The 27,842-nt window shown below is 36.7% G+C and overlaps 1 protein-coding gene and 1 long non-coding RNA gene across 2 annotated transcripts in view; one reads left to right on the forward strand and one right to left on the reverse strand.

Moving 5' to 3' along the window:
* Window positions 1–14,521, reverse strand: part of LOC112480618 — a 23,678-nt gene extending 9,157 nt beyond the window's left edge. Inside the window, exons 1-2 of the long non-coding RNA XR_003046699.1 lie at window positions 13,304–14,521; window positions 9,298–9,382 (exon numbers count right to left, since the gene is read on the reverse strand). This is a non-coding gene — a long non-coding RNA (uncharacterized LOC112480618). The remainder of the gene's footprint in view (window positions 1–9,297; window positions 9,383–13,303) is intronic.
* SNX24 (sorting nexin 24) overlaps window positions 1–27,842 on the forward strand; it is a 70,300-nt gene that overhangs the window by 17,773 nt on the left and 24,685 nt on the right. The window lies entirely within an intron of this gene.

Here is a 27,842-nt window from a genome sequence, read left to right on the forward strand (position 1 = left end):
TTAGAAGCTGAGGAGAAGCTGTCTCTAAAGGCTTGTACTTAGTATTAGATTCAAAGGACTCTCTCCCAGTGGAAAAATGCTAAGAGTCCATGCCAGCCTCCTGTAATTTTCCTAGTCTTTACAATGCTCAAATAGGAAAGCTTACATGCTGGTAGCCCTGAGAACATCCGAGGAGGGCTTTCTCTACTGCTTTTGCTCTTTTACTTTCAGACATGGTGGTGGCTCCTTCACTGCCTCTCCCTGGGAGTGGGAGATTAAAGGAAACGGGGACCACAAGTGACAGGGAAGTGTGTGGCCATGTCCTTTGAGACTCTGTGTAATGCAGCTAAGAGACATCCAGAGCTTCAGGCAACACGGCAGAGCAAAACCAAACCAAAAAAGAAACCCAAAGAAACAAGACTTCAGACATTGTATGCAAGGGATAAAAATGCATGCTCTCTATAATTAAATGGTATAGGTAAACAATGCATTCTTATTTGGAAGGCACATTTTCCATAGATATTGTGTATCTTCAAGCTTTAGTTCTAAAGAAGCTTTATTCTTTTCCTCCCATTATATTTGACACATGACTTCCATTACTACTTAGTGTAAACATTTTAAGTTGTTTGTGCTTTGTATATAAATATGTGGATAAAGTCATCTGGCACAGAGAGGAGTTTACAGTGACACTCAAATTGAGCTTAGAATTTTCTAGTCTCAGAAATAGAGCTTGAAAGATGTGGTTGAAAGACCGAGAGGGTTTGTTTCCTGTTGTGCATTTAATATTCAATTTGTTGTCAGTTAAGTCCCTGAGGAGTTCAAAGGAGCTTTCTCTTCTCCCTTTTTCACAGAATTCTATTTGCAGGTGGTGGGAGCTAGGTGGAAGTTGCAAGGATGAGTATGAATGCTTTATCAATCCCAAGTGAAATGGAAATCCTGGCTTAGGTGTCATTTCTTAATAACTTTTGGTGTTGAAGTCTCTAGAAGAGACTGTTCCTTCTACTCGCAGGTGTAACTCCAGATGCCCACTCGCCCTCGGAACTTAAATCTGAGTCTGAACTCCAGGGTGTAAGTGTCACCTGCTCTTCTCAGCAGGCACCATCCCACAGGTAACCCATCTGGGCATGAGCTGGCTAGAAGGGACCTTTTCTGGCCCAGTAAACCTGAGAAAGTATTAATACCCCAAAGCCATAGCATCTTCAGCTCACAGGGAACCTAGACATTATCTAGTCCAGCTTGCATCCTGCCCTTCAGTTATGTTCATGATCATCTCTGTGGCCTCGGTTTCCTACCCGTAAAACAGGCAGATTAGCTCTTGAGGGGGCCAGGGAAAACAGTTCTTCCTCTTACCCAAAGAGCAGCTACTACCTTCTGGACAGTGGGTGGGTGTAACACACACGTTTCCTAAGGTGCCCCACACTGCTCTTTTATTTTAGAGAGATGGAGAAACTGAGGTCCAGTGGGGTAAAGAAACTTGCCTCACTTCCTGGAGTATATTAAAGAGATGGGAGTTTATTAACTCTTAATATAGGCTGTTTTCATTATGCATTGTAGATTTTCCAAGTCAAGAGAAAATTTTCAGCCTTGACATGTAATTTTACTTAGGGATATAATAACGATAATAGTAAAGGAAAAGACTTTATAATCATACATATCACAATTTAACTGACTCTTCTACCCCCAACTCCCTTGATAGATCAATGGGTTGCTGATTCTTTAAGTCTATGACTTGAATACTTAGAATCCTATGGAAACAATGAGTGTGTATGTTTCCCGTATTAAGTCATCTGCATAGAAGCAAAAATCTTAAGAATAAATTAATTGGGATTCCCGAACTGATTTTACCATCGAACATGGTTTATATAATAGTTTTATCTCCCCGTTGAGGTGACTTCCCATCTTTCTTAAGATCCCACTAAAAGTATAAAAACTTAAGGAATAAACTCTAACAGTTAAGTAGTAGATGGGTAGGGAAAAGAAGGGCTCATCAAAGGAAGAAAATTTTTAAAAACTTTCTGGAAGATGAAATGTTCTCGGAGTGTGCAAATAGATGCAACAGAGAGTGAGAACCAGTAGTCCATACTCAGCCATGAGAGCATGTGGTGGAGGTGGAAGGCAGCCTGCCCACAGCTGTGGTGGAGAGCTTGCGACTTAGAGTTGGCAGGTGAGGTAGAGGCCGAGGGGAGCAGTGAAACTCAAAACAAGTGTTTCCATTCAGGATGAATACATGAGACAGGTGCCCAAACTACTCTTTGCAGAATACAGGCAACTTTATGTTTATGATGATGCAAAAAAAAAAAAAGAAACTTGTGTAAGGTTTTTCTCTTCAAAACAAAAAGTACAACAAAATATTAAACAGAATGACTGAGTAAAGCTAAGGCTGATAGCATGTATATTAAGGCCCCCAAGTTGACAGCCCCCAAGGAAAAGCCTACCATGCTGCAGGCCCCGCCCACACTGTCTTTCCACTTGGAAGGAGGCCTGTGGCTGGCATGCTACAGACATACTAGCAGAAGAAACCCGCCCAAGCCTCCCAGGCTGCTTTCTTCAGTGAGATCTGATAACCAAGGATCACCAGGCATTTGAAGAAAACAAGCAGCATGAACAAAAAGAGCAACATGAACTAAAACACTGACTCTTGAGGAAAGAGATAATTAAGAGCACAAAATATGTCAAAATCGATTTAATAAATCAAGAGAATTTCACAAAGATATTTATTGCATCCAAAAGATGGCACTAGGATACTTGTAAAAGGAACAATCAGAACACACATGAGTTTCTAGAATTAGTTGTGTTATCCAATTGAAAACATTCAGTAGCTGTTCTCTCTAGTTGGGACACTGTTCCAATAAAGTACAGACACAAAAACTCTCCAGCAAAAGACAGACATAGAGGACCATTCTAGGTCTAATGTCTTACTTCTTTCTAGAGTCTCAGAAAGAAATAAGTCTGGGGGTGGGGGTGATACAAAAGTAGGAAAGGGAATAATCAAAGGAAAAATAGTTGAAAATGTCCCCAGGCTGGAGGATCTGAGCCTTTAGATAGAAAAGGTGATCCAAGAGCAGAGCACAAAGAATGACAAAAACTCTCTAATGCCTAGACATAACTTAATGGCAAAATTTCAGTACATTGGTGATGAAGATCCATAATTTTCCAGAAAGAAAAAAGCAGTGGTGGGCAAGGTTGAGGTTTAGTCATGGCTTCAGAATACATGAGACAGGTGCCCAAACTACTCTTTGCAGAAAACAGGCAACTTTATGTTTATGATGATGCAAAAAAAAAAAAAAGAAACTTGTGTAAGGTTTTTCTCTTCAAAACAAAAAGTACAACAAAATATTAAACAGAATGACTGAGTAAAGCTAAGGCTGATAGCATGTATATTAAGGCCCCCAAGTTGACAGCCCCCAAGGAAAAGCCTACCATGCTGCAGGCCCCGCCCACACTGTCTTTCCACTTGGAAGGAGGCCTGTGGCTGGCATGCTACAGACGTACTAGCAGAAGAAACCCGCCCAAGCCTCCCAGGCTGCTTTCTTCAGTGAGATCTGATAACCAAGGATCACCAGGCATTTGAAGAAAACAAGCAGCATGAACAAAAAGAGCAACATGAACTAAAACACTGACTCTTGAGGAAAGAGATAATTAAGAGCACAAAATATGTCAAAATCGATTTAATAAATCAAGAGAATTTCACAAAGATATTTATTGCATCCAAAAGATGGCACTAGGATACTTGTAAAAGGAACAATCAGAACACACATGAGTTTCTAGAATTAGTTGTGTTATCCAATTGAAAACATTCAGTAGCTGTTCTCTCTAGTTGGGACACTGTTCCAATAAAGTACAGACACAAAAACTCTCCAGCAAAAGACAGACATAGAGGACCATTCTAGGTCTAATGTCTTACTTCTTTCTAGAGTCTCAGAAAGAAATAAGTCTAGGGGTGGGGGTGATACAAAAGTAGGAAAGGGAATAATCAAAGGAAAAATAGTTGAAAATGTCCCCAGGCTGGAGGATCTGAGCCTTTAGATAGAAAAGGTGATCCAAGAGCAGAGCACAAAGAATGACAAAAACTCTCTAATGCCTAGACATAACTTAATGGCAAAATTTCAGTACATTGGTGATGAAGATCCATAATTTTCCAGAAAGAAAAAAGCAGTGGTGGGCAAGGTTGAGGTTTAGTCATGGCTTCATGTGTTTAGTTGAGGCTTATTTAATGGGCAGTGCCCATTCTTCAGTAGCAACATTTAATTACAAGCTGGCATCATTTTTAGACTAAGATTTTTTTGTGTGGAAATTTTGCATACATCATTTGTTCCATTTGTTACAATAATGTGAAATTTCTCTTTCTGAGGAAGGTACCCCTATCTTATGTCACTTACTTGAGAACAACAGTTGTTTATGTTTTCACCTTTTTTATAAGGAGTGAGCAGTAATTAAATCTACATTGAGTATTGGGAGCTAGACAACTCACAGAAGTCATGATTGAGGATAATCTAAGCTAATATAAATTCTGTTGACACCTATTGATTGTCTTTCATTCAGTTTGAGATCTTGGTTTTTGATACGGTGAGTGATTCTGGTTGCAACCTGGACATTTTTGCATGATCTTCCGTAACTCTGGATCTCATTTTAACATTCTGTTTCGGCTGGCTTTCTCTGACACTACTCAGTCTGGAGAAAGTGGGGATGCAGGGGACTCTACCTCGTTTCCGCCCTGTGAAGGTCAAAGAGCGGATTCCCCATTTGGCCTTCATTGGACACAGCGTGGGAGAGGTGCTCCTCATTACTGCTGAATTGATGGGAGTTCCAGCTCCCCATGTGGTCTCCACTGACTCTTTGGAAGGGGGCACATTGCTAGCTGGTGGGGATGAAAGTCCTGGCTCCTTACTTGGCCTTCTCTGACACACAACCCTGGCATTGGGGGCCTCATTGCAGCCTCATGAGAGTTTTTACTCCAGGTCTAGGCTTCCTGCCAGACCTTTGCTGGCAGGAGTGGGGGTGGCCACAGTTTTTTTGTGGTATTTGTCAGGAATACAGTGCTCAGTGTCTAAGAGTCTTCTGTCTTCCATGTTCTTAGGCTGTTTTTTTCATGGTCCTTTTCCTAGCGGAAACAGGCTTTCATTGGGACTTTATTTGTCTACATCTTTGGCATTTCCTGGTTTTCTGCTCCAAGTCCAGATACATGAGGCAAAATGAAAATCCAGGAAAGATAAAAGTCACCGCTGTGTCATCCTTGGGTCTCCTTTTTTCCCTCGACCTTTCATAATCTTCTTGTGTTTGCTTCAGGTATTTTAGTTGTACTTAGCAGGAGGAATGGGGAAAAGTACATCTAGTCCATGTTATTGAAAGCGGGAGTCCATCCATTGACTTATAAATTCTAATATTATGCCTTTTTGTTTTTATTTGCTTTTTTCTCCCCTAATCTGCCTACTTGTTTTTTAATAGTTCTTATATTTTTGGTCCTATTTTCAAACCTCTATTTTATCTCTTTAAACATATTAACTCTCAGTTTCTGAAAACAACAACAACAACAACAGTGGTAATCACCATTAACCATTGAAGCCAGTGGACCATTTTTAGTTTTTTGTAATTTTAAGATTTTTTATGAATAATTTTCAGAAGTTCAAATAAGAGCATGAGAGACAACTTCATTAGAATTTTGATCAGAATTTCAATATAGCCAACTCAAAATTTTAGTCCATATTTTCCTGGTTTTTAAATGGGCAACATTCTTTGAACAATGTACCTAACTGAACATCATCAGCTATGCATGACCCTGGAACGTAAACCATCGTATAAGTACTGATTCCAAATTTTAAATACATCTCTAATAGGGTCTAACTTATCATTACTTGTGTGTGGTTCTTTTTCTTGGACATGCATTGTTAAAATCCAATACTTTGGAAGACCTGATGATTAATAGTTTTGTTGAAGAGACAGTGGCTAATATCTTTGCTGCATAATTGCAAAATATTTTCATTTTTAGAGTTACAAAAACCAACTAGAATGACTAAGTGAATATTTTAATTTCTACATTATCTGTTTCCTTCCACTCACCTTTGCATTTACTTTTGTTAAGTAAAATAAAGCATTTGTCAAATAATTCTTGGTGCACAAACATTATAAAAAGTGAAAGAGTACTGTTTTATGTTTTTTTAGCAAAATGAAATGGTCCATGTGCTTGATGCAAAATGTATGGAAAGTTCTTGCTGTTGAATGAGCAGTTCCAAGAGCATACCATGTTTCTTTTCTCATTTTCCTCATTGATTCCTGAGTTTGAGAAAATTTATTTGCAATCTTATCTGAAGCCTCACGATCTGAGAATTTACTTATGCAACCAGTTTAGTTGTACATTATTAAAGCCACTAGTCACGTGTGGCTAAGGAACATTTGAAATGGCTAGTCTGAATCAAGATGTTATATAAATGTAAAATGTATACAGATTTCAAAACCTTAGTACAAAAAGAATGTAAAATATCTCAATAATTTTTATAAGAATTACATGTAAGATAATATTTTGTGTATATTGGGTTAAACAAATTATATTATTAAAATTATTTTCATTTCTTTTTACTTTTTAAATTATGGCTACTAAAAATCTTAAATGTTAAATGTACATTGAAAACTATTACAAAGTACATATGTGGTTTACATTATATTTCTGTTGGACAGTGATGGTCTAGGGTGTTCTCTGTTTCTGCAGTCATTGTCTGAGACTTAAAATCATTGTGAAACACTTTCCTCTGTAATTTTTTTTCTTTACCATTTTGGGTAGAAAATGAAAATTCCCGAATATTTAACTCTGTTCAATGAAAACTTTAGAAAAAAGTTTAAAGATGATGGTTCCAGACTTCTTTTAAAAATGATGAGTACTTTGGGCAACACAATAAGAAAACTGAAGAGTGATGTAATGATTATCATTTCATTATCCTTCTAGACGATGCCATAATTCTTCAATTTTCTTATTTTACTGTTTTCATAGCATAGTTGGGAATAATTGATGAGTAATGATGAAATGATAGTTAGGATCAAGAAGTAGCAAAATGTTACAAGGTAGAGGAAAAATAAGATCACAATGATTCCATAATGTATATTAAAATAAGAATCTAGTGGATCCATGTGGTAATCATAAGATAAAAAGAATTTGACTCTGTTTTTAAAAGATACAGATTTTTTTTCTTTGTTTTTGGAAGACATGAAACAAAAATAAAAGTCATAATATATCAATTCCTACAAATAGCTAGAAATGCTTAATTTTGTTCCTTTTGAAAGTAATCTGTCATTTTTCTCCGGATTCTTTTATTATCTTTTATCTGTGGTGTTCTTTTATTTTGCTGTAGAACTTTATTTCTATAGCTTTTCTGTATCTTGATGTATTTTTTTAATTTATATTTTTGAGTATTTTTTGTGTGTGTGCGAATGTGCTCCCTGAATCTGAATGTAGACGCCTTTCAGTACGTCTGGAAAATGCTCAGGTATCATATCTTTGAATGTTGCCTTTTCCTCATTTTCTATTCTATTTTTATTCTGAGTCTGCTAATTACAATTACCAGTCATCATAGGTCTAAATTGACTATCTGTTGTTTCTGCAGATGCTTGCTCTTGACTCTTTCTTTCTTCATAGTGGGTGTGTGTGTGTGTGTGTGTTTATTTATATTTTGTTATTGTCTTGTATTTTGGCTGGCTAATCAATTTCTTTGTACCTTTATCTTTGAGATTTTTTTTTTTTATGCCCAAGATTGAACTGAATTTACACAGAGAGAATTTGTATTTGCTTTTTGCCAGTCACCTGGGAACACTATCAACTGGGACTTCTTAACTTGAAGAGTTTTTGGATCCCACAAAAAGCATTCATTAAGGTTACAAACCTGTGAAGGGGTTTATTTCTCATCTTCTTTCTCCTGAGGATGTATCCTTCAGGAGCTCGCCCTTTAGGGTACACGACTTGTCCATGGGACAGAGCCAGCTTTGGTACTTGCTTATCTATCAGGATTTCTGTTTATATTCAGTTTAAGGCTGCTATAGATTCCATACTTTCTTAACACCTCAAGCGATGCATTAAAATTTTTTCATACACACACACACAGCATTTTTAGGATTCTCAAGATTCCTTTCCAAGAAAATGTGAGCCCTAGTGAGTGTTCAAAGACTAAATCACTCTTCACGGTTAGTCAGATATTACCAGCATCTACACTGGAGACTTTGGTGGACTGTGACGTGCATACTTTCCTGTAATACATTCTTCAGACATGATGAGGTTTAGGAAACAACTTTAATTAGTTTACTCACGATAAGATATTATTGACAATATTTGCTTCCCAAATTAAAATGGATTTCATATCCTGTTCATTTAGGGGCCAAACTGGAGCATACACCTTGATAAAACGCAGTCCGTTGTACTTGCAGACATGCAAGATAGTCACCAAAGAGGTTGCATCATAACCTAAACATGTTTATTATTATTATTATTATTACTACTACTACTACTACTACTACTACAACACAGGCTTAATGTCATGATGTTCACAGAATAACAGAGTCTCTGCATCTGTCTTTGACCCTTTCAGCCACCACCCCCAGGCTCCTGTGCTTAACAAGACATGGTCATCTAAAGTAGCCTGCCTTCCTGTTTCCACTGGTCATATTTTCGCATCTGTATTCTTTTTCTTCTTCTAGCCTCTTTATTTTCCTAAAGATTCTGCAGCAACTTGGTCCCCTTCCCCATTATGCAACGGAAACTGCTTTTAAAATGCTAGAATCGTGCTTTATTTTGTAAACAGTTGCTCTGCTGCCTCATCCCCTGTTGTTACATGAAAATTCTTAAACCTCCAAGTTACCTCCAGAATCACGTGGTCGTTACGTGTCAGGCAGGTATGCCTGGTACCACCATGCTGTTTTTTTGGAAGAATTCTCTGATTTATTAGGCAATTTCAGTACTAGTTGGAACGTGCCCTTAAACCATTTTGTGAACCACATTTTCTTACTTCCACACTAGAGTATATTCGTGGACTTGTTTTTAATGACTGGAAACCACTTAGAAAGTTGACATTTTACTTCCACATTACCTAAAATATCTATTTTAATCCAAGAGCCGTTTTTTTAAGATGTATTTTCGTCTTTATTTCTTTAAAGAGTACTAGCAATTAATAATCTTTAAGGGGGCCCTTTCTCCAAGTCCTGTGCAGACCCCCAAAGTTTTGTCTTTTGTTTTTAATCACTCCATGAGAATCGTAGGGTAGGCGTAATAGAGCTGAGAATAACAGACTAAATTAAACTGAACGGAGATTCAGACGTTCTACGTTTTCAAGGTTCACTTACCAGAGAAGGGGCTCCCTCTTGCTTATCTCAGCAAAATTGCAAACGACTGCATATCATACACTGCTGAGATTATGAGTAGTCAGAACTGCAAAGGTTAAGTTTAGAACAGGTTTCTATTTAAAATCTTAAAATTATAATTAGTTTTACTTCTTAAAAAAGTTTTCTCATTATTCATGTCACTCATATAATCATAAGTATTTATAAAGGTAAAAAATTTCTTAGGTAGAGTATTTTTATCTTTTTCCCCCCTCCACTTTCCATTTTCATGGTTTTTAAGTCAGACACATATATCTGTTTCTAGGCTTCCCATTCTGGCTGAGAAGTAATTGAAAATTTCTCTTTTAATCTATTCCTGACAAGGTAAAGGCCTTAATGAAGCTGAGTAAACTTGAAGTGTGGCAGAGAAGCCTCATGCTTTCCCAGTGGCCACCTTATCCCTTATAGCTCAGGTCCTTAGAATTTTGAGTTTAATTTCACAGATTAAGAAGTGACATACTGGCAGCTTCACTTCTTACAAAACACCGCCTTTCAACTGCAACTGAAGTAAAGAACAAGACCTAATTTTTTGAGGTGGGGTGGGGCGGGAACGGGGAGTACATTGGTGAAAGAGGGATGTACAGTTTGACTTCAAAAAAGCACTGTGGAAGCCTATGGAAGTAACAGTATCTATGAAGGTCTGCTTATAACATGAGACAAACTGTTCTTTGTTCTCGTTAAAGATTGTGAACAGTGTGTTAAATAATATTAATGGCTGGGATTGTCAGTACTTAACAGTACTTTCCTTGTACAAGCGATTTTATTGATCGATACAGACTCAATGTAACGGGGTCAGACTTTTTTTTACTGATTTTATCGAAACCTTAACCAAGTTTGTTAGTGCACCACATATCTTTAAATAGATCTAGATGATGATGTAGATTAAGAAAAGCAAACCACCATCCATCTCTTTTTGATCTGTTAATAACTTAAATCCATCATTGCTAGCAAGTGTTTTCGGATTCTGTTGTGCATACATGTTTCTGTTGTGCCTGGATAGATATCCTATAACCTTGTTTCAGTGGTTGGTTTTCCATACAGGAAAACCCTAACCATTTATCCAGAATTTGGCAGACAAGTTTGTCATCATAATTGGTGAAATAATTGGCAAGATGTGAAGAAAAAAACACTTTAAAAGTCTGTTTTCTAAATTTAGTCTTTGTAGGCAGTGACCTATAGATTCCTACATTTTATGGTAGTTCCAGAAGACTTTTCTGTGCTAAGTTAAAAACACTTTATGAATGCTACAAGTAATCAGCAAGGACAATGTATGATAGTTCTTCTCATTATATATTTTAAAGGTTTGCATTTTAATTATAAAGAATTTTGCTGCTTAATGTCAGATGCAGTTTATTTTTCTCAGTGATTTGTGGGCTTCCTGCTAATCTCAAGCTGGCATATACTTCATTTAAAATATATTTTAGAGCAGAACAATTTTTTTAACCTTCTGAAATCAGTGATATATATATACACATACATACACACACTCATATACTTTTTTTTTTTTTTTTTTAAAGAAAACAGTACACTTTCCTTTCAAGGAAATAAACCTGTATTTTAAAAAATTCAGATGTTGCATTTTTGTTCACTTTGGGTGGATGAGCCCAGTGGAAGCCTGACCATCAGAGCTATGGATAATAAGCTTTTACAGGTAATATAGGTCAGTGGAGGTGAAATCAGTAATGGAAATTGGAAAAGCTTTAGGAATCTCAAGAATGTTTATCATTTCATGGAGAGGAATCTATGCGAAAGAAAGAAAGGGAATAGAAATATACATTCTAGTGTACAATGACCCCAAAGCTTTGATCAGGATTAAAATTTTAAACTTTGGGAGTCTTAAGCCTATGTTTTATCAAATGTTAACCACCTGAGTGTCATCTGCACTGATTTTAAAAAATACTCTCAGAAGTCACTAACTGAGATTCAATGACCTAGAGCTCCACGTTAATAAAATTAATATTTTGAGTTAAATCCTCTAAAGACTGATTGTGCTTGTTGGCAGGGGTCCTGGCTGCATGCCTTTTTTAGAAAGAGGACTGTGAGCTATATGGTGAGAATACACAGACCTGCTCTCATTTCTGGAAAGGCAGCTCAAAGCCCCTTCTAGAAACAGGTAGTTAGTGATGCCATTTCATGTATATTGAGAGAAAGAACACATACTACTTTTTCTTCATATTCAGACTTACCTTAAAAAGTAGACGGTTTTATCTGATAAAAACTTAACACCTTGAGCTAGCATTATATTTCCATGAATATCAGTTCCTTTAAGGTGGGCATAGTGGGCTTGAGTCTCTCTTTAACGGCACAGCTTTCCATTCAGAGAAGATTTTTGAATGCCTGACATTATTCTTGAGATACTTTTGATTTGTATTTTATCAGATTTGTGTGTGATGGACTTGTGGGTTTTAAAAGAACTGGCTTTTATAGTCAGGTTCACTTTTAGTTGATGACTCTACTTTAATCAAAGGAAGATCACTACATCTATATTCTATAATCTTTTCTGATATAAATAATCTACTTCTTCACAGACAAGATTTCTCTCCTTGCAGGTTAATGTATATTTTAGTATAATCGTATTTTTGTCATTGTTCTGATTTATACATAGGTTCTATTCAACAACTTTGAAAACTACAAAGAATAAAAAATAATTTTCTGTAATTCTTCCACGTAAACCACTGCTTCTGAAGCTGGGCCATTATACCTCGCAGAGGACATTTGGAAACGCACAGAGACATTTTGGTTGTCATGGTTGAGGATGGGGATGGTATTAGCATCCAGTGGACAGAGATTGGGGTGCTGCTAAACATCCTGCAATGCACAGAACAGCCCTCAACAAACAGTAATTTGGCCCAAAATGTTAATAGTGGTGAGGCTGAGAAACTCTTACTTAGACATATTAAAATTATGGTGTATTTCCTTTATCTTTTTCCTATACGTATCTTTAATCACATATTTTAAAACATTTGTTACATCATCTATAATACTTTACAAACTCCTCTTTTCATTTAAAAACATATCACAAACATTTACCATGTATTAAATAGTCCTCTAAGACAAAGATTTTTTAAATGTCTTAACTTTTTTATTATGGAAATTTTCAACATATGAAAAATAGAATAATAAAATCCCAGATACACGTCATCTAGCTTCAACAATTATCAATTCAGGAGCAATCTTATTTCACATATATTCCCACACTTACTCCCATATTATTTCGAAGACTCCCAGATATTTTATTTTCATCTATAGATATTTCAGTATACATCTCTAATAGATAGATTCTTTTCTAAAACAATTTTAATAAGGCTCTGTAATGTTCTATCCTAAGGATGTATTATAGTTTATTTAACTGAGAGCCTGCTGTTGAGTTTTCGTGTGGTTTCTAGTTTTCTCCCTCGAATTTTTTGTTTTAATTTTCCTATGGCAGATTCTCCTCGTTCCACAGGTGAATTAGCAAGTGTGCAAACTAAGCAAGGCAAGAATGAGCACCAGACCCTTAATTTCATTAAACACTGTGTAACTGGTAAAGATTAATGTACATATCTCTTGCTAATTCTTTCCAATTACTTAGTTCATATAAATCCCCAAGCCTGGTTAATTATGCTGAAGTCAGGTAGTAATTTTGAACAGTGTTCCGACAACAAGGGAATTTTCCTAGTATAACCTTGCCCTTTCACACAGCCTCTCAGCAGATTAGGCCCTCAGCCTGCAGTCCATTCATTTTCTGCTCAGGCCTAATTGCTGCCGACTGGCTGCCACAGGTACCTGGATAGCCTGCGTTTAAGGAGGCAGGGACTTCTGAGAACAAATAAGGAAAGATTAATTGTTTGTTTTGTTCTCTCTCAAGAGAAATGTGGGTGCTTAATCAAGAAAAATAATTTCTTCTGTTGATTTGACTTATTTGGAGAAAAGATAATTGTGTAAAGGTGGGTACAAAATGATGCCTTTTATAAGAGGTATTGCCACTTACCTACACAGGAGACAAGGATACAGGGAAATAAATGTAAGACACTGACGAAATGGATGAGGATGGCTCACATTTCTCATAGTAACTAATCTGGCTGTTGGGCTTTTATTTGTACCAATAGTGCTAGCTGGTATTGTCATTTGTTTTGTCTGGATCTTCGGAAATCTAATCAAGGAGACAATAGTGTAAAAAAAAAAAATCAACAACACTTTTCCAAATCGTTCTTAATTGCTGGAGTACAAAGTGAGCTAAATGCTGTGGTGTTTCCAATTAAAGAACTGGTTTCAAGCAAGCACTATTAAATCTTTCTCAATCTGATAAATAAGCGATCAGAGAGTGGAGCAGATTAATTGAGAGCAATTAGTTCCGGATTTCTTAAAATAGGTGAAGCGAACCAACCTTATTAACGATTTTTGACAATTTTTGGCATGGTAACTATGTCATTTGCACCTTCTGGCCATTCAAAAAGAAAATCGATTAAATGTTACCATATTGCTTATGAGTTTTAGGACCAAAAACTATCTGCTTTTCTAAATCTCAAGTTATATGAGAAGGACTTTTGATAAATTCTAAACCAAAATTGACTCTTGAATTTGGATAGGAGAAAGTAAATGGACTTAAAGAGAAATGTGCATTGTCCCTCTGACTGGAAGGGATGGAGTTGTAAACACAAGCATGTCTATAATAGGCAAGAGTCAGCAAAATTTTTCTGTACAAGACCCGGTATAAATATTTTAAGTTAAGTGGGCCATATGTCTCTGTTACACCACTCAACTCTGCCATCGTGGTGGGAAAGCTGCTATAGATGATCAGTAAACAAAGTAGAGGTGTTCCAATAAAACTTTATTTACAAAACTAGCAGCAGGCCAAATTTGGCCCTCGAGCTACAGTTGACCCCTGGACCTAGAGGCTGCTGGCAAATTGGGGTAGACAGGCAATAGCAGAGGGCCGGAATAGAGGTATATGGCCTGGCATCAGGCGAGTGTGAATTTGGAGACCTGAACCTCCACTCTCTGCTGTCTAAACTATGGAAATTAATTAACCTCTGAGCACTAGTCACCTTTTCTGTAGAGTTGTTAATGAGGATGGCACGAGATCTTATACACAGATCATCATCCATTTCCTGAAATAGAATAGGCATACAGAATAGCTATCATTCTGTCCTCAGATCCGAGACATATTGGACATACATATTTTGTCCTTATTTTTCCCAAATCTCAGAATGTCCCTAGGACTCTAAGGAGCCACAGGGATTATTGCCTAATCTTAATTATTTAGTCATGAAAATTCAATTAGAAAATATTCTTTCAGGAACCATCTCACTAATTGAGCTAAAACAATGACTAATTTAAAATACTATTGAAAGCCATACAAGGCAGAAATTTTCAAAACAATGAAGTTTGTCACTAGGAAGTTCTACTGCAATCTTTTATCCATTGACTCCTTTATTCTTTAATTCATAAAATAAACATCTTTTAAGGGCCTATTTTGGGCCAGGTACTCTACTATGCACAGCGCTTTACATTTATTGTTTCACAGTCCTCAGCACCATCCTAGCTCAGCAGCATCATCTAGTATTTGAAGTCAGTCTGCCCTAATTGTGGACCATTTTGTGCAGGGTGACATGCGTAAGCCTATCTGTAAAGTACCTCCGTTTTCCTCAGTAAAAGAAATAGTAGCAACCAGCGTGCAAATCAGTTTGAACTTTTTAAAGAACCTGCCCATCAAAGGAGAGGATTTGAAGAGTGCCAGTGTAGGAATCTTTTCCCTGAGGCATGCATGCTGCCCTCTCACTAGAAAGTCTCCAAGGTGGCATGTGCACAGTGACCCACGGGGTACAGGAAGAAGTCATGACATTTTCAATTATATTTGTTTTTTATCTGATGAAGAAGTGAATTGAGCTTTATTGGTATTGCTGTTCAGACTGGCACCAGCCCTTTCATGAGTCCAAACATAGGACAGCCTGAGGTCCACAACCAGGGGGCGTGCCTTTGGCGCCCTCACTTGTTTGTTCACTATAGCCTATTGCAGTTTGCGGTGCCAATTAGGTGACCTCATGGGCTATATTATCTGCTCTCAACTAAACCTCACAGAAGAAGGCACCCATGGCTTAACAGGAGTCCTGCAGAGCAGGGGTCCCCAATCCTCAGGCCGCAGACCGGTACCGGTCCGTGGCCTATTAGGAGCTGGGCTGCACAGCAGGAGGTGGGCGAACGAGCAAAGCTTCATCTGGATCTGTAGCCGCTCCCCAGCGCTAGCATCACCACCTCAGCTCCACCTCAGGTCATCAGGCATTACATTCTCATAGGAGCACCAGTCCCTGGTGCCAAAAAGGGGACCGCTGCTGTACAGAATCCACAGATTGAAGGCAAAACTAGAAAATGCTAGTCCAGCATTTAGTGAACAGCAGGAAGATGGCAGCATGGTGGTGTTACTGCCGTTGACTCCTTCAAGTCCTTTGTAATCCTAACTAAGTAGGCCCTTCCGACTTAGTGATATAAAGGTACTACTGAATTAATTATGTACTATATAAAAGACAAAAATTTAGTGTACAATGAAAAAATACATTGTATTTTTCAATGTATTTTTGAATACATTGAACATCAAGTAAGTGGCTTTTGAAAGAACACAAGTCTGAGAGAGGACAATTTGAAAATGGGTGTTGAAAGCAGTTTCTATCATGATGGGATTCTGTTGCCAAAATTAATATGCGTGACTTAAAATTCTCTCTACCTTCCTTAAAACCTAGAAACAGAATTTTCTAGCCTGTTCAAAAAATCTTTTACAAGAATTTCAATGAGTCTTAGACCCAAATTTTTCTAAATGCAACATTTTCCAGTTCTATAAGAACAACTGTGTGACATTAAGAAAGAAAAGAGAATTTCTTGGCCAAATCTCATTAAAAAGTCTTTGTGTTATTGGAGAGCAAAATTGGAAAAATTAGTGTTAAGATTTAGTAAGTGCAGCTGTTTTTGTGAGATACCTTTTTCAACAGTCATTAAAACCAAATATTTATGAAATAAACAAAATTTTCTGTTACTCTTAAACACAATGAAAAACAGTCACTGTTCCAATCAAAGAGTATATTTAATCACATTACTCAGATTAAAATATCATTATCTGTAATTTTTAATAAGAACAGAAATGTTCTTTATATCGATAAAGACAATAAAATAAAATTTGTTTTAAATATTTTTTCATTGTACACTAAATTTTTGTCTTTTATATAGTATATAATTAATTCAGTAGTACCTTTATATCATGTATAATTAAATAAATATGTACATACTGGGGTGAGGGCTCGGCCTTTTTTGGGAGACATTGCTCTAAGACATTGCTCCCTCTTCAGTGGAATCTCCCGTTCGTGCCAATGTGGTTTAAGTGAGTACTCATTTGTAATCAATTAAACAAAGTACTCTATTTCCAAAAAGTTTTATTTTAAAAGGCCTTTCCAAAATCAGAATTTGATAAACTCCCATCTTACGTGTGGGCTATAAGTGGTGGCTTATTTTCAGGCCAGATGAAGAACCTCACCATACATTTCTGAATCCAGAGGGAATTCTAGTTGTGGATGCAGTTAAGGTATAATACTTTTTAAACATTCCATGGTTTTGCCTTCTCTACTTTTTCTTGTTCCCATTTACAGAATGGGTATTGGGTTTTTTGTTTTTGTTTTTTTAATTTTTTTCTTTTTCCACAGAAGATGTTTACTTCCTTGGTGGGAATTGTAGCTTTTATCCCATTTTCTCTGTTCCCCAACCCTCATCGTTATTTGAGATGACTTGTCATTGCCTCTTGTCTTTTCATGTAATACCTTTTATGTAGTAGATATTAAAGTAAATCTTCTCTTTTTCTCCCTCATTCACTTGGACAGGAGTGCAGGGCAGTGACATCTGAGCAAAGGATATGATCTCGGAACTCTGATCATCTCTCTCTGTTATTTTAAATCATTCATGGTAGGAGACTAACTCTGAATATCTCATGCCCTTCTAAGACCATCTTTGTATTCCATATATGCAACTGAATTCAGCACTGTCGTACCCAGCATGCTCTTTATTTCCAATACTAGTCATCTTTGCCTTGTCAACCCCTGTTGGAGACTTTTCCCACAGAACCTCTCTTGTAGTATTTTAGAAAAATCTGGGTCAATCTGGGTCATTCTGGGTCGTTCTTAGGTTCCTTTATAAAATCACTCTCTTCACTCAAAATAGCCCCATGTTTGTGCCCTGGAAGCTTTTCGTGATTAGTCAAAGGAGTACTTTCCTGTTTGTCATCCCCTCTGCCATTATCTTTGTTTAGTGCTTTGTTCCTTTTCTCCAACACCATCATGGTAGTTTCCTCATTAGCTCTGGCTGCTCTGGTTCACCCTGATGTGGATATTTCTTTTCAACTTCATCTCTGATCATACTCACCTACCAAAATGCTATTTCATGGCTCCTGTCAACTATCAAATTGTGATACTCCTAGGCCAGGTGTTCAGAATTCCAGCCTTATTCTACATGTATCTTATATGCCAGCCATACTAGCTTCCTGCCCATCCCCTTGTCTTGGACCCTGTGTTTATCATACCTTGTATCTGGTATATTCCCTTTCTCATCCCTGTTCATTAAAGCATCCCTCAAGGCTCATTTCCAATACTCACTCTTTCTTGATTCTCCACACCTGATGCGATATTCTCAACTCTAATGCACCTTAGTTCACCATTATCCTATCACATTTTACCTTCTGCTATAGCTCTCAGAGTACTGATCTTCTCTACACCAGGTTGCCAGTCCTGCATGCCACCCCTGACTGTAGCTCAACCCACCCTGACTGCTGTCCCAAAACTGCCAGATAGATAATTCAGTTTTAATTTTTGATATTATCCTAACACTTTCTTTTGTTATATTTTTATTTCTTTTTGATAGTTTGGGACATAATCTCAGACCTGACTGTGAGTAATACTTTCATCATGCAGTATTTCATGGTGACATAGTCTCAGAGTTGATAGTGGTATTTCTGTATTATTCTATATGTGCAACATTTCAAGTTTAGCTCGAAAATTTTTAAAATCTATACAGCAAAAAAGTCACCACAAATTCAAATCATAAGACAAATAGACTGAAAAAAATATGTTCAATATGTATGAGAAAGGGCTAATTCCCATGATATGTAAAAAGCTTTTATAAATCACTAGGAAGAAGATAATACAATAGGAAAATTTGTAGAATTCATTCATTAAAAAAAATAATTATAAATGGTCAGCAAACGAGAAAAAGATATTTCATTATTAGAGAATCATAAATTAAAGTGAGATAACATGTTTACTTATAGATTTGCAAAGATTAAAACAAAACATTCGTACTCATCATTGGTAAGGAATAAACATCCCATATACCTTTAAGGAGATTGCCCATTGTAGCGACCTTTATGAAAAGCAATTTGGCAGTTCCCTCTCTGAGTTTATCCTACAATTATCTTTGCATAATTGAGCTATGCTGTATGTAAGGCATTTATTTCATTGCAATATAATCATAAAAATTGCCCAATTAAGGGGGAATTGGTTAAAAATATATTGGAATATCCATACAGTGGAAAGCTATACAAAATACTCCATAGCAATTCAAAAGAATGCTGTAACTCTCTATATACTAATACGGAGAGAGGTCTAAGACCTGTAAACTGATACAGAAAGAAATAAGTTGTCTAGAAACAAACATTTTTAAAGTAATACTTTGCTTATGATCAGTAACATTCACAATTTAGAGCTCTGTGAAGACCAAAATTCAGGAAAATCTTTTAATCAGTCAGAGTTAGAGAAAACAGAAATAGAAGATCTTTTTATGGTTGAAGTTTTTTAAAGCCTCATTTAAGTATAAGAAGTCTGTATTATTTGTTCCCACGACCACAACTTTCTATTGTTATTATTTTTGGCAAGACAACTCACACGAGTTTAGTAATCTTGCTATATGATCAGTAGCCAAATAAGAAAATTTACTATAGAAGTATAAGGAAGACAGTCACTCTTCCAGGTGGATGCTATTTATTTTTCACTGGCACACAAAAGGTTGCGAAGCATTCCCTGGTCAGCTTCTGCCAGCTTTTTAAGCCGGTAATTGCATTGTTCACGTCTTTATCAAGGAAGCCCTTGCCAGTAAGTTTTTGGGAGGGACAAGTGTCAAGGATGAGAGGCCACAATGAAGTGCCCGTGACTGAGCAAAGATTACACTGCTCATTCTACAAAACTTGTCAGTTTGCTGCCCAAATAAATGCCTAGAGTGCGTAAAACACAGAGTATAGTGACCCCAGGAAGAAAAATCAATCGCAATTCATATTTCATATGTCTGTAATTGCTTGTGAAAGCATGGCAGTGGTTTGTTTGCAGGGCAACTTTCCCTCTCCTGTTGTTTCCTTTCTTTTATTTCTAATGGTCGTGTCTTTCACGTGCTTTGCCTTACAGTGAAGCAGGATTTGGGGCTTTCTTTCTTGTCCACATCACCATTCTTATTGCAGGTGCCCTGTGCTGGGTTTGATCAGTGCATTGAACTGTAGACAGGCATAGACCATGCACTAGAAATGGCTGTTTTGCTTTGAGATTCTTGAAGGTTTGCGTGTTTTATTATTAGTTTATTTGTTTTGTTTTTAGGTGAGAGAGAGGGGTTGTAGAAGGAACCTTTCATCAGAAGAGTTATTCATTTGATTACAGTTTTAAACATCAATTTTAGGGATTTTGCATGTGTGTGTGTCTGTGTGTGTGTCTGTATGTGTGGTTGTGATCTTAAATGCTTTTTTATTAGGACAAGGGACTTATAATATCTGCTAATTTTTAAAATCACCCAGTCGTCTATCCTATCAACCCTCTCGCTCCAATCCACCCCCACCCCCACCCCCACCCCAAGTCCTTCTGATGAGAAGCTGCTTTTGGATCCGTAGCCCTTCTGTGGACTGAGATGTCATAGGGCTGGAGAAAATGCTGCTTACTTTATGGATTACTGTTAGGTCAACAAAACTTTGGCAGCATTGATTAACTTGACAGTGAGTACAGCAGTACATTTATCACTTATGGCTGTGCTGTAGAAAATCTAATAAGAGGCAAACAATTCCCTTTAGAGCAGTAACAGGTTCACTGTGGCTAACGGTGCATGCACTGGAAATTTCTGCCTTTAAATTATACCCTTGCTGCTGGTTGGGTCATTGACTCAGCTACTGCTCTTCTATGGTCATGGTGTTGTTATTAATTTCATCACACTAATTTGACTTAAAGATTTAAATTGTTATATGTATGTAGCATTTTTTAAAAAAAATCTGAGTAGATGAGTTAGAGGCAGTTTTAAAATGATAATTTTTTTAGAAAAAGCTGGAAATAGAGAGTTCTAGTGTATGAAGCTAGGAATATCATAAGGAAATTACTTCCCACAATCGATGCTGTATAATTTAGTTTGTTTTATAATGGAGAACTTTAGAGAAATTTTAGTCTCAGCTAAGTACTTTGTAAAGAAAAGTATTTGTAATAATAGTCTTTGATGTGAAATTAATACATACATGTAGGGATAGAAATGTTGTTACTTTAGTATGTTGTTACTCATACTAAAGATATCCCATTAAGATTTATATTTATTTATTTTCTTTCTAAATATTAAATAGCACTACACATTTTCCCCATATATCATTTAGATCTTTTAATAATACATTTATGTGTACATGTGAAAAAATAAGACAAAATTGGATAGCACAGTTTATATCTAATGATCAGAGAGGTATATGTAAGTGTGCTTAATTCATTAGATCAGGGTAAGGAATAAAAAAGTTAGGTTTTTAAACTGTGTTATGATAATTATCTGAAAAACTAAACAGTAGTTGATTAATAGGTAACACTTCTCATTTTTATAGTCTACAGAAAATCTGAAAACAAGCTAAAAGAAAAGCTTTCTAAAGGGCAATTCTTATTTCACAGGCAATGATTTTCTTTCTATTAAACTGCTTTTTTAGACTTGCTGGAAAGATGTCTAACTTATTTTTTATTATTCCTATGCTATGCTAAACTTCACAATTCAGCCAAGGAGACCTAGTTAACATGGAAAAAAATCCAGGTTTTTTTCGTGCGTTGTATTTTGATAGGAAACAGTCTTGAACTGAGGACTTTTATACGGTAGCATCTGTGAAATGATATACTTTTCTTTGTTGGGAGAAAAGTATTCTGCCTGAATCAATTGTCAGGAGGTTTAATATAATAAGGCAGCTGGTGGTATGACTAAAAGAAACACTGTGCAAAAGAAATTCCCACAGCAGTTTGTTTTTAGAAGAAAAACTGAGTTCACCTGAAACATGAATACATTGAAAACCAAGACTTAATAAGACGGAGCTTAGAAAGAGCCGAAAGGGTTGCTGTCCAAAGGTCCACACAAGTGATCTCATCCAATATTTGTCTTTGAGATTCTAAAAGGCTTATAAACCAAAATTACTTTTTCTTGAGCTTTGAAAAGGACTGGCTTGAGTCAGTGACATTCAAGCCTGTTGATGTTAGTGTTTTGATTTAATTCCATGGGAATGTGTTCTCCCATTGAATCTAGAGGGTAAATGTAATGGAGCTCCCTTCTAAAAACAGTCTTCCCTGAAAGAGCCATGTCTCCCACTCTGGATTTCAGAGGTTACAGTCGGAGTACCCCCACCGCTTGCCCTAGCGAGCAGAGGCCGGGTATTGATTAACTATCACGCTGGCATCAGAACTACTCTTAGGATTCAATTTTTTTGTTGTTTTGCATATTTTATTGATCAAAGTGGTAAATGAGCATCAAGCGTGCAAGAAGACGATGAATTGTTTACTTGCATAAAATAACCTTTCAATAAGGGAAGATGCATGGCTTACACTTTGGTTCTGTTCTGCGGCCCGAAGCAGATGGCATTCAGCTGCTATTGATTTGCTTCCATAGTTAAGGAGCAGCCTGCAACCCTGCATGCCCACTGCATTATGAAAAGGGGTGTAGATTTGGGGACCAGAATGGAAGCCGAGAACTGACTAACCCTCCTTGAAATCCCAAGGAAAAAAAAAAATGTTATTTGGAAACCGTGAATATCTACTTAAATGGAATTCAAATTAATGTAATCAGACTGTGTGCTGTGGTGCTTTAAGAAAGACCATTTGTGGTCATCACTTATGCAGATGTCTCCAGTGAATAAAAAATAGAGAAATAATCACAGAATACTAATTTTTAAGCATGTTTGATTTCAAGAAAACTAAATAAAATCTTTCCTCCTGCCTTTGGGGTAAAATTAGGTAATCTTCAGATATCATGTAATGTCCACTGCGGAGCCGTCTGCCCTTAATCATAAATATATACATAAGTTGTGCTGACAGCCCACCAGTCGTGCCATCTCCATTTACACAAGTCTACCCATAGCCTTTGTCAGCAATCACATTTGGTTTTGAAATGTCTTTCCATAATAGGTAGTTACAGATGTTGAATTATAAATATTTTCCTTGAAGCTTTGTCCAACAATGACTTTACATCTCAAAAACTAAGGATACGCGAACTTACCAGTTGTGGCTTTCTTTCGCTTCCAGACTCATTAAACACTGAAAACCACTTGTCAAAAGCAATATGAACAAATAGTAAATATATTTACATTATAGAACATATATTTGTTATTCAGTTATGCACATATTAGCCAAGCTTAACCAAATAACTTAATGATTTGCAGTTTATGATTTTAAAAATAAGTAAAATACTTTAAAAATGTTATAATAAAGTTGCTTGCTCACAGTAGCAGAACTCACTAGGTTCTATCTCACAAATAAACTGTTATTACAAATGATTGTTCTAAAAGCATTCTCATAAATGTTATCCTTTATAATGGAAACATTTTATTATGGGCTATTTTCCTTCTTTGTGGGGCAGAGGGGCAAGTTCACTTTGCCTGGTCCCGAATATGTCCTGAGTGAATGTTAGCTCTGTCTCTACCCTCCCTAGTACCCCAGCCCGGGCAATAAAAGTTTTGGGAAGTGAATGTGAATTTAATTTATTTGCTTCTATAATGAAAAGCAGTTGCCCTTCACATTTCTTTCTCTGCTCTTTTTCTAGTACCAGAAAATCCAACTAATTTCTCAGACCTTTCACAAAAGAGACAGGCTTGGAAAGCAGGCAGGGTTTAAGGTGAAAGGGGCATGCTTGAAATGCTGGTGTGTTGAGTCAGTGGTTGTGTCCTTATGGACCATCACGACGTTTTATTTCTTGTCCCTTCCACTGGCTAGCATGATACAGAAAATATACCTCCTCAGTGCTTTTCCTATGAAATACAAGCTCTCATTTCCAAGGTAGGGAGAGAAGACTAGCTGGCATTAGGTTTGTCAAACTCAAAAGAAAGTTGAAAAAAAAAAAAAGAAGCCCTTTCCTTCTCTCTGTGGGTGGGTGAGCAGGACAAGTTTGGGAATCGGGAGTCAGGGCAGGGCCGGCGATATTGGCGATGCTCGAGGCTTGTGCCACACAAGAGCTGTGTCCATGAGGCCAAAGGTTAATCAGCAACTGCAGGTGTGATGACGTTATGGGAGAGTTATTAGAACACTTTGCAAGCAGGCTACTGGCCTCCACTCGCGTGCCGGCATGCTGGCTGTGAAAGCGTCAGCAGATTGTTAAGGTTAGGGTTGATTGGCTCATTTGGGTAGTTAGAGGTTAAGTTATTAAAATCTACTTAAAATTCCACATTTTGGACTTATCCTGATTCAGGTAAAACAAGTAATTTCGGCTTATTTAATATGCTGTTAGTAGATAAGTACTATTTCTACCTGACATAGAATTATGTATACAGAAAGTAGCATGTTTAGTTATTCTTTCACTAAGAAAAAAAATATTCCTCTCCATTCTCTTGGCAACATCTGACACTCAGTATCAAGCATATTTAACAGACTTTTTATTGACCCAGGAAAACCTCGGTCAACATCTTATAGTATTTACGTAGCCAAATCAACTGACAGCTACAGGAGAGTGCAAAGATGAAAAGAAGTACTTTTTAAAATGGCTTTACTGAGGCATAAGGTGCGTACCATAAAATATACACGTTAGAAGTATACAATTCAGTCATTTTTTAGTAACTTTATATAGAGTTGCGTGACTATCAACACCATCAGTTTTAGAGCATATTTATCACTCCCCTCAAATTTCTTTCACACTCACAGAAGCTACTGTTTTGCCTGCACAGTTTGAGCAACTTTTACTATAAACGTGAAAAATCGAATTCATGTTAACAATTGGTGGTGCCTCCCTTTTCTTATTCATTAATCTTTAAATTGTTACTCACCCGTCTGTTTTAAGTTTGGAAGGTGACTTGTCCTTCAAATGTACACCATTCTGAAAGGTGATAGCTGTATCTCAAAATGTGACTTTTAGAACCTGCCATCCCAGACAGTCAAGAGAATGAGATGGAAGGTAGGAAGTGGGGAAAAGAAAGGCAGGAGGAAAGTAATATAACTCATTCTGTTTGTGCCTTAGTCATTTCCTTTGGGTCATACATTTATTGCCCAGGGAAGAATGGCTGATAGATAAGAGAAATTTCGTCCCTGACATCCCAACAGTAGTGAGCGCTGGGGTCAGGGAAGGGAACTCACGTTCGTTGAGCACCTGCTGTGTTTCAGGGATGTCCGATGCTTTCTACTTGTAGAATTGAAGTGAAGGAGCTGCTGTGTCACATTCCACTGCTGTTTCTTCAGGTGGGCAAGACTGCAGTCCCCTTCGTTTTGAGCAGTTCTTTTAGCACATATTTGATCATATTCCATTTAGCATGTAAAATATTTGCAGCAAATTAAAATTTTTTATAAAAATTTAGAATTCTAGGCAACTTAATTATTTTTGCTACTGGGAAAAAAAAGATGGATGAGTCATCTAAAATAATAACTGGTAACAAAAGCATTTCTCATGGTATGAAATTTTGTAGTTATCAGAATATGTAGTATACCGTTGACAAATGAGAAAAAGATGCCTATGTTCAGTAGATATTTATTGAGCATATACTATGGGAGCTGCCTGGCACAGAACAAATTATTGACACACCATCCTTGCCTTTGAGGAATTTGGTTTGGCCACTCAGATATCTAAACAAGTACAACGTTAATATGTGTGTTTGAAAGAAATGCATATGGTAATGCACAAATGTTAAAAGGAGATCAACTTGGTTATATGAGTGGTTCAGAGAAGTTACTTAGCTTTCAGCAAAGCATTTTAGTATAAGAAAAGCTGGCATTAGATTTCAAAGTTAAAATAACAAAGGTCAACTTCATCCACAGAAATTTTTCTTATGTTATCTACAATGGATAACACATTTTATGTTTGCCTAAGCATTGGATATTTCAATTTGAAAAAATGTTAACTCTTTTTTAAAAGCTATTTCAATAGTAGTAGTAGTAGTAGTAGTAGTAGTAGTAGTAGTAGTAGTAGTAGTAGTGATGATAATAATCCAAGGTATCACTAGTTATTGATCTGCTTCCCCAAGTAAAATTATATATATTTACTCCCAAAACTCATTTATCAGTTTCATTTAGACACTGAGGAAATCAGATTAAAGGAAGGTTCTGTTTTCAATAAATAACATTTTCCTCTCAGTACTTAAAAGAACAATTAAATTAGTCTCAAAGACAGAAGTAAATGAAACTCGTATCTATTCCTAATAAGGAGCTCAGTGAACTTTCCTGACATTGGTGTTCATAAGTACAGTAATTTAGGATGTATTTCGATTATTCTTTCACTTCCATTTCCTTCTTTTTTCTCTCTTAAATGGAATATATTTAAAATTTGCATATACTGCTGACTTTTGCATAACTGAAGGGTATTTTATATAGTCTGACTTCTCTTTTGTTCTTTGCCTGCCTCAAGGCAATTAGAACCTGTGATTTTTAAACATTTTTGAATGTTTGGCTCTGCCATTATACATATAAATATTTATAAATATTAAACAAGAACATATGTGTATGTTCTTGTATGTGTATATATATAGTATATATATATTTATAATATATATATAATATGTGTATATATATATTATAAACCATTTTCTTTAGATTCTGTTCATCTCAAAGTCAGATCCATTTGAGTTACTGATCAAGGCAGACCTTCAGTCAGGCCAAGACCAGGATTTTAGCTTAATAGTATTAACATGACTACCTATTCAGACTTCATCAAGATTCTTCAAATACAAGCAGCTAAGAAATGAGCAGTTATTTTAAAACTATGATTGTATTGCTCCTATTTTTATTTAGAGTGAAGTCGATACATTTGAAAAGGTGTACTTTGGGGTTTGTTAAATATTCATATTAATTGTGTAGCCATTCATCAGGTTAATAACAGAAGGCCACTGAAAAATCATTGAGATCCATTGTTTTGGTATAGCATCAGCATCGCTGTTGTTTCCCAGAGTAATCCCTATTTGCATTAATTAGTGAAGAAATGCCTATTCTATCAAAACTAGGGTTAGTGGTAGAGAGTTCAAACACATAAATTCATCACCCTTCTCCCTGCAACCCATTCCCCCCTTACACGTGTGTGATCATCATTGAAGTAGATCATCAGCGATCTATTGAAAGTCTTAACTTGAAAGGTCAGTTTTTCCCTGAAAATATTATTAGGCAATTAATTTTTAAGCACGTAAACGTTTCGGAGTATATTCTAAGAGCAGCTACTTAGTGGAGCTGGGGCTATCTAAGCATAAAGAACCTCCTCAAAATGAGAGCATTAACCCCAAGTGCACTGAACTCCCTGATCGTCTTGCATTCTCCTGCTCAGATTTGAAGTGGACACCTGCTGTTTAATGTAATTAGTTTCAAAGGGAATGTCAGAGCAGTCCTCAGGAGTTTACTCTGACCCAAAACCCTCAAGAAAATATCAGTGAGACAAAACAAGAAAAGTTATCACAGTTGGGAAGCTTCTCCTCACTGTATTATTCGTTATTCGGGGCTACGTTTTAAAAGAGTTCTATGTGCTGTCTGGTTCAGTTGTTTTCTGGTTGCAAAATTGTGCTCAAGACAAGATTCCTCTGGCAAGTAGCAGTTTTCCTCTTCCCAAAATGAAGACGTGTGTGAACTGTGTAAAAAAAAAAAATAGAAAACATTTGAAATTTTAAGTTTTTTAATTACTTATTGTGATAAAAAATAATTAAGACAAATTACGCTCGTTAATTTTCAACCATCTTGCCAGTGTACTGAATGAGGCTGTTTCCCTTTGTATCCTTTATCATGTTCAGCTTGTAATGAAGTGTAATAAAGGGGTTGAGAAGGGTCTCATCTGAGTAGCAGGGTAAGTCTCACACCAGAGGCAGCATCGCTGTTCTTTCTGGTTTCTTTTTCCCAAGACACCGATGAGCAATTGCTAATTTTGCTGGTAATTCGTAAGCCACATCATCTAGTGGATCCTCTGTCATCCTCCTTGGTTCAGGCTTGCTTAAATATTCAGCTACACCTTGGCTGTACTCCAGAGCTTAAGGGAGGGGCTGCGGGCCCACCTCTAGCCAGCGAGTTAAGGGGGAGCAGCTGACCCTTGAAGGACCAGAAGATTGTGAGAGAGGGAACTGCAAGAGCCCTTGA

This window comes from Pteropus alecto, unplaced genomic scaffold, assembly GCF_000325575.1.
Source record: "Pteropus alecto unplaced genomic scaffold, ASM32557v1 scaffold20, whole genome shotgun sequence".
Lineage (NCBI taxonomy): Eukaryota > Metazoa > Chordata > Mammalia > Chiroptera > Pteropodidae > Pteropus > Pteropus alecto.